This window comes from Pristis pectinata, chromosome 19, assembly GCF_009764475.1.
Source record: "Pristis pectinata isolate sPriPec2 chromosome 19, sPriPec2.1.pri, whole genome shotgun sequence".
NCBI lineage: Eukaryota > Metazoa > Chordata > Chondrichthyes > Rhinopristiformes > Pristidae > Pristis > Pristis pectinata.
This window is the reverse complement of record NC_067423.1, coordinates 41840898-41854935: the sequence shown is the minus strand read 5'-3', so window position 1 is coordinate 41854935 and position 14038 is coordinate 41840898.

The window sequence follows — 14038 nt, the reverse complement described above, 5'->3', positions numbered from 1 at the left end:
GTTCAGTGTTGCGTTACCATTGATGTCATTCAGATAAGTTTGATGCAAGCAAAACAGCAGTAAACAAAAATCCCACCCAAAAGTAAGAACCCAAGGTTAGTGCTTGGTGCTGAGACACCCAGAGACATGCACAAAATGGCACTGCTCCACAGTTATGTGATTTTCAACACTGCAACAGTAATTTTTTGCTGAGGTCGAAACAGATTTCTCACCTGTTGTCCCAGGATGAACTGCCTGAAAGGGCTGATGGAACAGCCAATTCATTTATAAATTTTGAAAAGGAAATCGGATGAATACTTGAATGGGAAGCACTTACAGGGCTGTGGGGTTGGGACTAATTGAATAGCTCTTTGAAAGAGATGGTATGACAAGGCCAAACAAGCTCCTTCAGTGCTGTGATTCTGTGCTCAATATGTTACCAGAAAGTCAAAGGTCCTGCTGTACAACGAAGAGGGCGGGTTGTTGATAAATGAAAATGAAATTACGGTGAAGCATTGGAAATGGCCAAAAAGAGGAAAGCTTCCTGAGCCAATTTGGATGCAGGTACGTTTGCAGCACAGTCTCTGTCGGGGGTATGGGACAATAAGGTTTATAATTGTAAATATTCATTGGAAATCTTGGTGATATTGAGCACTCCGCTTCTCCGACCAGGGGGTCGGACTTCTAGTTCTGCTTCCAAGCATACCTTGAGGTTTAACATTTTTAACCGTGTGACATCTGACCACATCATGTGATGCTGAGCACATGCCATCTCACGTGACTTTTACACAGGTTATTACATTTATCTTCTACCTCAGTTGAGGATGAGTAATTTCACCTGTTTTACAATAGGTTCTGTGAAACACAAGGTGAGCAAAGAGAGGGGTGATCAAGGGGTTAGGGGCATAGAGACTGGGGTTAAAGATTGTGGGAGGATGAAAAGGTGGGGGAAACGATAAAGGGGAGGGTGGAAGGACTAAAGGGGGTAAGGATGACGGCCAAGGCAAAAGAGGGAGGGGACGTTAAAGGGGAAGGGAAGAGGTCGAGGGAGGAGGACTGAGGGACGGGTAATGGAGAGACAAGTGTGTGGAGGCTCAGGACAAGGGTTGTGATGGGGATAGACCGGGGACAGGGAGGCAGAAGAGCAAGGCAGGAGCCCAAGGATTTGGAGGCTGATAAAGAAGGTAGATCCAGGGTTTAGAAGGTGCTGAGGGTAAGGGGAAAGAGGGACTGAGGGCAGACACAGGTCAGAGGAGGCCGAGGATAGGAAGAGGGCAGATGGGGGTGGGATGGGAGAGGAACTAAGGGTGGGAGGAACCTTGATCATCCAGTAACCTGTAACTAATGGTAAATCACTGTATTTGCACTGATAACTAATGTCCTGTTGGTCTCATTAATAATCTTATTAAATAATAGTAAGTCAGCATTTGACTGATAGATGTTTTTTATTTGGTTATAATGTGTGCCTGGAGTTTGTTCGGGACCTGCAAAGGTACACTAAACTGTAGCTGGGTGGTGGGCTAACAAATGTTTTGTTTGTGGGCCTGCTGTGGGAAAATTCAGGATCAAATTAGTCACCTGAATCAGCCTTATATAAAGTAAGGTGTTTTATTTCAAACTTTCTGCCAGTGTGGAGTACATAAATGATGCTCTTCTCTGTCTTAGGTGGACGCCACTTACTCTTAAACTGTGTCCTCTAGTCGTAGATTTTCCCATAATCTCACGATTTTATACATTTCAATCAAGTCCTCTCTCATTCTGCTAAACTCCAGCAGATTCAATTCTAGCCTGTCCAACCTTACCTTATAAGGCAACCTGCCTCTTTCTAAGTATTTATCCAGTAAGCCTCTAAACTGCTTCCAACTCATTTAGATTCTTCCTTAGGAGACCAGTGACGTGCACAGTGCTTCAGATGTGGTCTCACTAATGGCCCGCGTAACATCTCTGCTTACAATTCTCCTTGCAATAAACACTAACATTCTGTTAATTGTACTAATTGCAATTCTTGCAGTCAGCCCTGCAGCACATCTGCCTCCCTGCAATCTCTCACCATTTAGATAATATTCTTCTATTTATTTTCCCTGCCAAAATGGATAATTTCTCCTTTCCCACATTATACTTCATTTGTCAGATCTTTGCCACTCATCTAACCTATCGATATCTGTTTGTAGCCTCCTTATGTTCTCTTCACAATTCCCTTCCCTGCCTATCTTTGTATCATCAGCAAATTTAGCAAACACACCTTCGCTGCCTTCATCCAAGTCATTTAAGTAAGTCATAAAAGTTGAAGTGCCAGCACCGATCCCACACCACTCACTACATCTCGGCAACCAGATATGTCCCAGTTAGACAGTACCTATTCTCGTTTTCTTTTTCACCTGCGAGCCTTCTGACCTTCCAACTGATGTCAATCAGGGGTTTGTTGTTTGGTGGGGAGCCTCCTTAGAAAAGAAAGTCCCATGTTTATTATCTATACAAAACATCCCTTCCAGAATTCTTCCCTTCTGCTCATTAAATCTCACAACCCCTGTCCCTGCTCTGTTGAATAAATTATCTTAAGTAACTTGATCGGATCTCCTTTCAATCTTCTGAACTCAGAGAAATGCTAGCCATGTTTATAGTACCTGAGCCGTTATTACCGTGATATTCGATTGCATATGAATGTGTGACATCTGCTCCATGCCTGCAGGTTAATGACTATATCACCGTGCGGATCAATGGGCAGTTTTCAATCAATTTCACCTACAAATGGCAGTACGAGTTAATCCGCTTTCCCCTTTCTCCCCTGCCAGACGTACTTCCTCCCCAGCCAGATGAAATGGTAAGTGTAGATTGAAGACTGTAATCCCAAATTGTAGCTGGCTGTGATTCTTGTTGCTTTTCAACGAGTGTGATTGCAATTTTAAAACAAACAGGACTAGTGTGTTTTAATGAGAAGACCATTCTGTTGATAGATGAAGGATTTCCAACTCTGGTTGGGCATGTTCTCGGTGGTTATATCATTTGTCCTTCCTGTTCTGCTGGCTAAAGAGCCTTATCTTCCTCACAGTTCCACTTTTTTTTCTATAGCTGGAAAGCAAAAGGGTTCAAAAATAAAAGAAAAAAACATTATTTTATATTGCTTCCCTCCTTCACCCGTGCCTTTAATTTCTGGAGACTTCAGGACAAACTTGGATAGTTGCAGACCCTAACATGAGTAAGCATAGCAGCAGGCTGATACCCACCTGAGTACCCCACTCCTTACAGCAATGCCTCTGTGACCGCTGTTCTTTAGAAACCGAGTACATTGATGAAGAGAATGCAGTGTCGATTTTCGGAAGATATTCGGCAACGTCTCACATTTAGCAAAACTGAAGCCTGTGGAATAAAAGGACGAATGGCAGCGACAATGGGAGATTGACAAGGATGAAAAACACAGCGCTGGGGTGGATGGTTGCTTTTCAAATTGGAGAATGGTGGACAATGCTGAGGCCACTGCTTTTTTTTGATATACAGTTAGGACTTGGATAGGGGTGAGCAATTTAAAAATTTGCAGATATGCAATGGAGCTGTGGTTGACAGAGTAGAAATGTACTGCAAGTGGACACAAATATGTTGACAGATTAAACAATAAGCAGGTGAAACTTATTACAGAGTAGTGTGAAGTGAAGCATTGAGGCAGAAAGGAGAAAGGGAGATAAGGTGGGCTAAATGTGCAGCGACAGGTTCCTGGTGTAGACATGCATGTATCTCTGAACGTGGCAGGACATGTGAGAGGTCAGTCAAGCATTATGGGGTCCTGGGCTTCATAAACAAAGCCATGGAATACAAAGGCAGGAAGATTATGTTGAGCCTTTACAAAACACTGATCAGGTTACAAAACCAGTGTCTTGCATTCAGTGGAGATGCAGAAGAGATTTACTAGAATGGTCCGAGGGATGGGGGATTTCAGCTCCAATGTTTGACCAGGGAAGACTGGGGTTGATCTCCTTGGAGCCAAGAAGGTCAAAAGGAAGTTTGATAGAGGTATACAAGATCGTGGCTGCTTTAGAAACTAAATAGAAACTGTTCCTATTGGCAGCTAGTTCAAGGACCAGGAAACACAGACTTAAACGGAGAGGCATAAGATTGAGAGGTGAGGTGAGGAAAAACTTCCTTACACAGAAAGTGGTTGTGATTTAGAACTTGCTACTTGTAAGGGTGATGGAACCAATAGAACCTTCCAAAGGGAATTGGGTGGACACTTGAGGCAAAATCATTTGCAGGGCTATAGGAAAGAGCAGCAGAACGTTACTGCTCTACAATGACCTAGCCTGGATTTGATGAGTCAACTAGCCTCCATCTGTACCATCGCAATGATAAAAATGTCCAGGAGTGAATGGTCAGGAGTAGACAGTCGCTGAAGGGAAGGATGGTGACAATAGAACAGAGACAATCAGGTAATGCCGGAGATACTCGGCAGGTCAGGCTACATCTGTGGAGAGAGAAATAGTCATCAATCTGAAACATTACTCCCGTTTCCTTTTCCATAGATGCAGCCCGACCTGCTGAACATTTCCAGTATTTCCTGATTTTATTTCAGATTTTCAGCATTTGCAATTTGTTTTTCAACAGCAGAACACAGAACGGCTTCACATTGACCAGCGTTGCCAGCACAGCTGAAGTGAATCCTGTGTGTCCCCACAACTCATTTCAATGTATTAGCAGCTGCTAAACATTAAAACTATGCGTGCAGATAGTTATCTCTTAGAAGTTACTATTTATATCTCGCTGATAACTCCAGTGATCAGATTACATTAGATCAGTATCGTCCTATAAAGGTAACCAATTAGTTTCAATTGAAACTACAGTGCCACCATTTTAAAGATGCGTCAATTAGTAGAAATTCCTTACACATACACACGCACGTGCGCACACATGCCTGCTCATGGGTGCAAACATTTATACATGTGCACACATGCACGCACACACAAATGCACACACCCATGCATGCGCGCACACACGCGTGTGCGCACACCTGTATGCGTGCACACATACAGACATGCATACGTATGCACACATATACACGTGTACACACATGCATACACATACACTTGCATCCACACACATCAGCATGCACCCACATACTCACAAATGCACACACATACATGCACACATATACACACGCATGCACACCCAGCCACGTGCACACACACATATACACCCATGCACGCACACACAAACTGCAGCTAAATGCAGTTCACATTTACTAAATTTCTCCTGACATTCAATAACCAAGAAAGTAAAGAAGGCTCACAAACTGTTCTTCTCAACATTTAACAAGACAAAGGTTCACATGCTTACACCATATGAATCAGTGTCAGGAGCATGTTTTTCAATTTATTAGCCAATAAGAAATGTAATCTGAATAACTAGTTAGCCTCATGGGGATGGGGACTGATCCATTGGATAATGCTGGTAAATCAAGGAAGCAGAAGCGATTGTTCAGAATGTCTCGTGAACATCAGATAATTTCTAACACCTTAGTGGATGCCAACCTGGTGTAGCACTGCTTCTTACACACCGGGAGAGACTTGGCTGTAGTCTCTAGTCTGTGCTCACAACTATCTAGAGATGGACCCTGTCCTCATACACCTTGTTATCAATTGACTTGTTACACTGTGCCTGACTGCTTCAATACTTCCCACAACAGATTGAAATAATAGAGCACCATTACTGCTTGGGTTTATTTTAGTGTTTTTACTCACTAGCAGCATGAAACTAATATAAAAGTTTAATCTATATCCAAACTGCGATGTATTTGAGGAGCGTCCATCAATACTTCAGGTGCAATAAATTCCATATTTGTGCAATGTTTTAGGGTGAGCTACTGACTGATATACCATTTACATCAGCATCAGCCAGACCTCTCACGAAAACGATTACATTAAGACAAAAGCTCAGAGACAGCAAAATGTCAGTAAGTAGTGATGGAACACTGTTGGAAGAGGGAGGATGGTACGCAGGGTTTGCAAGTAATGGCAGGTTGAGAGTAAACATAAGATTAAATAAGAGACTGCAGATGCTGGAATCTGGAGCAACAAACAATCTGCTGGAGGAACTCAGCGAGTCGAGCAGCATCTGTGGAGGGAAAGGAGTTGTTGACCACTTGGATCGAGACCCTGCATCAGGGTTTCGACCCAACAGATTAAATACATACTGGACATTATTCGTACAGCACACACGGGTGGAGGTTACTGCTGCTTGCTTCACACCCGGCTGCTTTCACAACCCACCTACTCTCTCCTGAGCGTTGAGGCATGTGGAGCAGTGATTATGTGGCCATGTGACTGTTTGAGACGGGGCTCATTTTCCTCTCTTTTCTCTGTGTGAGACAGTTTCACACAGTGACTGTTTCACTCCAGCCCACCCCTCTCAGACTGCACAACCCAGCCCTGTTTTAAAAAAAACAACCAGCCCTTCTCCACACTGCACCTGTTCGGCAGTGATCCAGCTTCTTATCATGCCCTGCTCATTTTGGACCTCACGTTTCACATCGTAGTCATTTCACAGCAACTCTCTCTCACTGCCTGGCCATCTCACACCACCGGCCCACACCACACAACAAACTTCTTTCACTTGTGTGAAAGTCTTGGAACAGTCAAAGCATCATAAGGTATTTTTGTAGTAAAGCCACATAAGGAGGCATGGGGAGAGATCGTCAAGTGTATGGTTGAATGAAGTGGATGCAAGGTGCATCAATGGAACAATGAGAGGTCGAAGGAGGGAGAGGTTTTGGGAGGGAATTTCAGAGCTTAGGGCCCAGGAAGGTATGGCCACTGGTGGTAGGGCTAATGTAAGTGGCAATGTTCAGAAGACAAGAATTGGAAGAGAGTAGATTCTGTGAAGGATTGCAGGACTGGAAGAGATGGGGAATGCGAGGTGGGGGCAGCGACGGTTAGAAGCAACAGAGGTAATTTGAAAATGAGCATGAGAGTTTCAAAACCAAGGCATTGGTTAACTAGGAGCCAGTGAAGGTTGGCGTGCACTGAGGTGATGCAGGAACAGGACTTGTGAAAGTTGGGATGAAGGCAGCAGAGTTTTGAATGTCCTGAAGTTTATGGAGAAGGGAATGAGGGAGATTGGCTTGGGTATGTTGGAATATTGACGTTAACAGAAGTGGAGGAGGTCTTCAACAGCTGAGTTGAAGCAGGGATGGGATTATGAAAGAAATAGAGTCATAGAGATGGAGAGATGTGACTAGGGACTAGGATACCAGTTTGGTTTATTTTCAGACAGTTGCCCGGGAAAGGGATAGATCCCACACAAGGGAATAGATTCTGTGAAGAGATCCAGTGATGGTGTTTTCAGTCCCACTGGGTGGCACAGGGGCGCAGCTTGTAGAGCCGCTGCCTCACAGCTCCAGTGACCCAGGTTCAGTCCTGACCGCGGCTGCTGTCTGTGTAGTTTGTAGTTTCTCCGTGTGACCACGTGGCTTTCCCAGGGTGTGCTGGTTTCCTCCCACAACCTAAAGATGAGTGGGTTGGTAGGTTAATGTCCACTGTAAACAGCCCCTAGTGGGTAGGTGAGTGGTAAAATCTGGGGGGAGTTGATGGGAGTGTGGGGAGAATAATATGGGATTATTGTAGGATTGGTGTAAATCTGTAGGATTAATGTAAGTGGGAGCCTGATGATTGGTGCAGACTCAGGGCTGCAGGGCATGTTTCCACACTGTACGCCTTTATGACTCTTCACAATATTTACTTGGTAGAAGTTTCTGCTTGTGCAATGCTGGATTTTAGATAAGCAGTCTGACAGTTTAGAGATACGAGAGGGATGAAGGGAACATGGTGAGGTGAAACCAGTATTGTTGGTGTACATGCCGTTGCTTCAGGCAGTGGTGATTTCTCACCCATTTTATACCATCTGTTTCACACAGCATCCATTGCTCATCTCAGTTTGTTTTTTTACAGATTATAGTTTCCAGATCGCTTGTTTTGTCCAATATTGAAGGACCATTTTCACTCTCACAAGGCTATAATATCACCCATTAGTTTGAAATATGTAAAGGGAAGCCAGGTTTTGATCCCGTTGAGGTAATGTGGTCCCAACACTATGGCAGCTTTCACGTGGCAGCAGGAGGAGCCTCTTTAATCCCTCGAGCCAGTTCCATTGCTCAATAAACTATCGTCCATGGTCCCCACAATAAAAAACTGTGACGTTACATCTGGCGTCTATCTGAAGCTGAGCCAGAGTGTTTACAGCATTGACATCTCAAGCTTCGTTTCCAACCACCGATCCTCTCCAACGAGACCATCTATTTGCATCTCTAAGGTCAGCCAACATCAGCCCTCTCCAGCTGAAGCACTTACCTTCGTTAGCTCCTGACTACCCTCCCTCAGTCTAACCTTTGTAAGCTTGAGGCCATCTAAAACTCTGCATCCCCTATCCCAAGTAGTTCCGCTACAACGCGATAGTTACGTTCCTAAAAAATCTCGTGTTATAGAAAGTAGCATTATAGCGCAACAGGATGTAGTTATCTTCAATTCACAGATTGCAACAGGTTTTCATAATTGCGATTGAGCTATAACCAATGCAGCCCACGTAGTGCAAATAGTGTTCTCTAATCCATCAATCGTGTTGTGCCAGTACTAGCTGTACTGTGAACTTCCATCACCCCAACCCCAACATTGTCCTGCAGCGGCTCCTGGTGAAGCAGCAGCTCAATTCTTACTCCTGCTCTTATTTTCAAATCCCTCCACAGCCTCATTCTCTCTGTCTACACCAGTCTAGCAACTCCTTGAGATATCTGCGCTTTTCTGCTTCTGGCTCCTTGTGCATCCTTGAATCTTCACCCCCACCATTGATGGCCGTGCCTTCAGTTCTCTACGCCCCAAACTCTGGAATCCTTCCCTCAGTCCCTCCAATTCACTCCTTAAAACCCACCTCTTTGACTATTCTTCTGGTCGCCTGTCCTAATGACGCCATCTTGATAGTCTCATTTTTTTTCTCATAATGCTCCTGCAAAATGCTTTCCACAATTTTCTCCATTAAAGGTGCTAAATGAACACAATTGTGATGATGAGGTACTGTTGAGGTACAAATTCATACTCTGAATTAGTCTGGGAAGAAGCAATTACAGAGAGTGTCAGTAGTTTTACAGACTCCGGCCATGCTGGCAAGTTTATTCCAGTAAGAGCATGTGAGGGCACCAGAATTCACACAGTGAGATAATCCCATCAACACGCCTCAATCATTTTTCCCACCTCAATAATTCATATGGTTAAGAACTCTCAGTGCGGACTCCATCTCAGAACAGTTTATTGGACCATAAAACCATGAAACATAGGAGCAGAATTAGGCCAGCCCATTGAGTCTACTCTGCCATTCGATCATGGCTGACTTTTTTTCCCCCCTCTCAACCCCACTCTCCTGCCTTCTCCCCATAACCTTTGACATCCTTACTAATCAGGAATCTATCAACCTCCGCTGTAAATATACCCAATGACTTGGCCTCCACAGCCGTCTGTGGCAATGAATTCCACAGATTCACCACCCTCTGGCTGAAGAAATTCCTCCTCATCTCTGTTCAAAAGGGACGCCCTTCTATTCTGAGGCTGTGCCCTCTAGTCTTAGACTCTCCCACTACTGGAAACATCCTCTCCACATCCACTCTATCCAGGCCTTTCAATATTTGGTAGATTTCAATGAGATCCGCCCCCCACCCCCCCTCCCCCCCGTCCAGCAAGTACAGGCCCAGAGCCATCAAATGCTCCTCATACATTAACTCTTTCATCCCCGGGATTATTCTTGTAAACCTCCTCTGGACCCTCTCCAACACCAGCACATCCTTCCTGAGATATGGGGCCCAAAACTGCTCTCAATACTCCAAATGTGATCTGACCAACACCTTATAAAGCTTCAGCACTACAGTGGGATTCACAGATCTACCCTTAGTTGTTCAGAGCATTAGATTTCAAATATTTGAAGTCTTTAATCCTTTACAACAGCAAAAAGCTCAAATCAGATATATTCAAGTCCTTCAGTGCCTCAGTGGGTACACTAACCTCGCCAGGAAACCTGAATACTCCTTCCTCAATGGCCAGTCCTCCCTTCCCCATCTGCTGCTGAAAGCCTTCTCTATTCTTCTGCAACCTCTGAGCTTGCTGATTCCACCTCTGTCTGCCCATCGATGCACAATTCCAGCTTATCCAAAGATCAGCAGCCTAACCATCCGTGTCACACTGTGGTTCTGGGAACGGACCATAACCCTCTTGAGTTCAACCCATACCCGAAGAAATGAACCCTCATCCAGTGACAACGGTGACTTTACCCCTCCAACAAGTGACGTCACAACATACCACACCTCCCACCCCCCCCCCCCCCGCCCCCACCCCCCAACCTCTGCGGCATCAGCTCCACCCTTGTGACATTAGTCTCTTCCTGCAATCCGCCCTGATGCCACTCCCTCAAAACCATGACATCCAGCATTCCTTGGCATCAACCCCGCTCTGCTTTGGGGCTTGGGAAATGGAGCAGAGACTCAGACAGAGGAGAAATAAGGGGATGCTAGACTGCTCTCTGTACAATACTAATCAGCCACAAGGCTAGGGTATATAAGTAAAATCTGCTCCTGTTTTTCGTCTTAATAGTTTAACAGGAAGCAATCCAACGTTCAGAGATCAGTCAAATATTTTGGAGACAGCGTTTCCAATATCACAATTTTTTCGCTGCGGCAACTGTACAGGAGGATTAAGAATACTGTTGATGACTGGATGGAGTATTATAGAAGTCAAACAGGTAGGTCACTAGCTAACAACTTCCCAACAGGTCTGTATTTCTACTCCTGTGTTTATGAACTGCTTTACCTAGTTTTTTTGTGTTAGATCTACACTTTGAGTGATATGGTGAGTTATTGCCTGTGTTATATCTCTCATTGGCGCCAGTAGAAACAAAAATAGGAATTGAGTACTACGCTAACACACACAGATGTGCTGCAAAGAATTTATGGGCTAGAGGTTGTGCCACCTCGATAAAGGTTCATTAGGGCAGTATTAAACCAGGACTCAATGCAGCTTTTGCCAACAAAGGCCTTTCAATCGCTAGTTCCGCTCATCACAGAACTGGTAGAAGTCACTCGGGCTCTGATTTGTCCAGGAGCAGCTGCGGTCAGCACAGTACTGGAGACGTAGAGAGAGATCAGGAGTCACAGACAGGAAGAGGGAGAGGAGCAGTTGGCAAGGGGGGGGGGTGATAGAGAAATAAGGAGGGTAATGCCAGGGGTAAGGGTTCACTTGGGCAGAGAGGAGGTTGCGGTTCGATCTGAAAGGATTGGTGGTGTGAGTGAGTTGGAGTCAGGGCCTTGAGAACATTATTGGGGTGAAAGGGGTAAGTATTGGCAGCAAGCATGAACGAAATTACTGACAGGAAGACCTACCTGGAAGGCGATGTATACTTCAGACTCCCCAGCAAGGACTGGGTAAGTTAAAGCCCCCTTTAACTAATGGGGGAACGGGTCTTCTCTCCAATAAAGATCAGCTTTGGTGTGTGAGATGCCCACCGCTGGTGAGCCTCCTGTTGGCAGAAAAACTCGTGTGTGTGACATCAACGTGTGTATTGCACACCATTTGATCTACTCTGCATGACTGCCATTCACTGTTCATGCATATTAAAAGTACACGGTACGCAGATCAATTTTCTCTAAGTTACTGCCAGCACTCTAAATATCTGATCACATTCAGCAGTCAACATCAGGTGAGGACACGATAACATCGTCCTACATAGAATTTCTGAGTCTTATTGCGCAGGCAGTACTTAAATGTACATTTAAAACTACACAGCAATCTTTAGGAGTTTTACATTTCCCGCTCTTAAACATGCTCCCAACCACAATATAAAACTGCAAGAGAGGATTTCTGCTCTTGCGGTTTCAAGGACATGTCAACAACGCCTTGTTGGAACTTGCACAAAGTTGTCGCTGAGAAACATTGCCAATTATTGTGGATTTTTTGTTTAAATCTCTTCCTTTTTTGCTCTGCTTTGTGGGTATTTCCAAATGTGCATTCCATGTGCTAGCTATAGAGACACCAGGAAGTATTGCATGGGGACTGATGTCATCTCATATAAATCTTTATCCTTAAGTGCATCCTCCAATATGCCACATGGTGACAGATTCCACATTCAAGCCAGTTTTTGGAAAATTAGGTTTCTGCTGGAGTTCTTGTTGGTCTTAGTTGTGACTGTCTTATCTTCTGGCTGAAGATTTGGATTCCAACACAAGGAACGTCCATCAAACCTCTCATCATTTTAAAGGAAAATCAAAAAAACTGCAGATGATAGGAATCTTTAAAAAAAAACAGAAAATGCTGGAAACACTCTGAAGGTCAGCAACTGTGGAGAGAGAAACAGAGTTAATGTCTCGGGTTGAAGACCCTTCATCAAAACTGGAAAAGGGAGAAAATTAGTTATTGCTTGGTGCTGGATATGCCAGTATTCCAATATTCCAGTAGTCCAGCATTCCAGTATTCCTCTTCTGATCTCAGTTCTCAGCAACAGTTCTAACCCACATTTCACGGCCTGTACGTGTCTCGTTGTTTGTTCTTTCCTCTCTCTAACTTCCCTCAGTAATACATCAATCAGCACACCACAGTAACCCTGGCCTCACCCTATCAGAGACATTCCCTTTGTCCTATCCATACGTCTCTGCCACTTACAATTAGTTTTTTTTTCCTCACTTTTGCAGTTCTGAAGAAAGGGCTGGGACCTGAAATGATTAGTATCTCTTTCTGCAAATACTACCTGACCTACTGAGTGTTCCCAGTACTTTTTTATTATTTCCTAATTTTAAAGGCATGTAGTTGATCTCTGACTTTACAATCATTAACTCCAAAGTGGTCCATTCCTCTGATTTTGGTCTCCTTCCACCATTTCTTCAGGTGCCTGGGCCCTTATGTTCTGGGATCCCTTCCCTAAACCACGCTGCAACTCTGTCTTTCTTTCCTTTTCCTTGTATATTCTTACTCTAAATCTTTTTGTTATCTATTCACATAGGTTTGAGCAAATTTAGCCAAATGGAGCTTTCTGAGCCAGATATACAGCTCCAAAATGGCCTCGTAGCTGTGGATCTATCGAACGTTCCTGCTGTCTCGAAGGATAACTTTCCAGGCTCTGCCGACTATATTCGCTTCCTATCAACTCCTGGTGTTGACAAGATCAAATGTTTGCCCCGCAGTTGCACTTTTACAAGGTAAGCCCGCATGAAAGGATTCCAGATGTATGCAAGATGAAAAGAGTGACATGGGTGCAATCTATCAAGCTGGTAGGTTGTGTGAAACAACTGCAAAATGACCCAGTGCCACTGGCTGTCCAGCTGTTGCTAAAATGAAATGGCTGTTGGTGAAGCTGAACGCTGTCACTGTCTACACACAATATCATTTGCATCTAACATGCAGCAGGTTATAACAAGCTTTGTCTCCACCCCTATCACTGACATTCCCTTTGCAAATCGCAACTGCTGATGCTGGAAACCTGAAAGCAATCAAATTGCTGGCAACACTCAGCAGATCAAGCCAAGTCTGTAGAGAGAGTAGTTAATAATTCAGGCAAATGACTCCGGCACAACACAACTGACACTCACTGTTTGCTCCGTTCCCCCTATGCAATTTAAAACACATTTGTTTTCTTACTATCCTTGTTCTGATGAAGGGTCATTGACCTGAAATATTAACTGTGTTTCTCTTCATAGATGCTGCCTGATCTTTGCATTTTCAGCAATTTTATTTCTATTTCAAGTTTACTGCATCTTCATTTTTTTGGTTTGTTTCTTATTGTTTCCCTATAAGTACAACTGATGCACATTCAAACTCAGATCTCATTGCCTCAAATGCCCTTTTCATAAAAATGCAACAAATTGCTTTGACTGAGTACTGCTGTCCTGAGCAATTAGAAAGAAGCAAACCTTGCTGTTCAAAATAGGAAAACTGAACAAAGCATTACATCTTGCAGGGACAAACAACTCTTAATTGGTTTATTATTGCCACATTTTTCACAGGTACAGTGAAAAACTTTCTTTTGCATGGCACCCATACAGACGATTTCACCA